We start from the raw sequence: 1,278 nt of genomic DNA, 5'->3' as shown, positions 1-1,278 counted from the left end.
AAACAAAGATATAAATATATGCAATCTCAAGTTAACTAGCTAAGTTAATTGATAATTTAATTAAAGCTAAAGCCACAAAACTCTGACTTCCTTATGGAGAGAAAAGAGACTGTCATTAATGTGTGATACCATCAGAATTTGGGCACTACCAAAAAACTTGTCATCTACGAATATGACGGGGATAGGTTGGAGTGTGCTTGAGAGTTGGTAGAGAGTGACAACGTATATAAAGAGTTGATAGTTGAAGGCAAAGATATGGTGAGAGGCGCCGAAAAAATGAAAGGTTTTTCAGTGGTAATGGTAGTGGTATGGCACCGGTGATGATGTATGGAATAAGAGTGGCAATGGGTAAAGTAGAGTTTGGACCCCATTCTAACTGTTATCAATCTGTGGGTATTCGATCCTACGTGTGGGTTAGTAAAAAGATGCAATATGATTATATAATCTAATGAGCATGCAAATTAAAAATTCAACACAAACAATACAATCATCCCACAAATAACACAAACATTAAATATTCAATTTTACATAGGATGGTGAGTACGACGACCATGCCACTGAACGCGAGCACAGGCAAGAAGCACCGACAAGGGGAGTAGCCAGAGAAGGGAGCGCTAGAGCAGGGAGCACGAATTTTCGACTAAGATACCCAAAGAGATTGAGAGGAGAGATTAGAGCTAGCTTCTAGGTAGGGATGATCTAAGTGAAGAGATTAGGATTTGTGTTATAATTGGGTTTTTGTATATCGCTAAACACAATTGGCTTTTATATAAACAAAAGCATGAAATTATTAGATGATAACCTTGGCTCAATGGTTAAAAATCTTTTACACCAAGATAGAAGTTCTTGGTTTAATACTTACTTAAAACATATTTTTATATAACATTACATATACATATATAGAGTTCAGATTGGTTGGGTATGATTGAGACTCAATCCATACTCTACCCGATTCATATTCGAATCTGCTCTACACTCAACTTTATTCATAACCCTATCCGATCGAATTGGGTTGGATTGAATATCCGCAGATAAAATACACATTATCAACCTTAGTATGGAGGATAAAGAATCTAACATCGTCAAGAACCAATATATACTTTTTTGAAGAAAGCTCCTTCTCTTTAAGTGTGTAACCCTTTTTGAATAGATTTCTGCTGTTCTCGTTACTAAAAGTCTAGAACACATTTATTCATTTTATGCCGTATAGCCTTATTATGAAGTCAGTGACTCTGTATGATTACTAAGGTAGACTCATGAAGTCATGAACTAACAATC

The sequence above is a fragment of the Arachis ipaensis genome, chromosome B03 (genome assembly GCF_000816755.2).
Source record: "Arachis ipaensis cultivar K30076 chromosome B03, Araip1.1, whole genome shotgun sequence".
In the NCBI taxonomy this organism is placed as follows: domain Eukaryota; kingdom Viridiplantae; phylum Streptophyta; class Magnoliopsida; order Fabales; family Fabaceae; genus Arachis; species Arachis ipaensis.
This window is presented reverse-complemented; position numbering follows the sequence as displayed.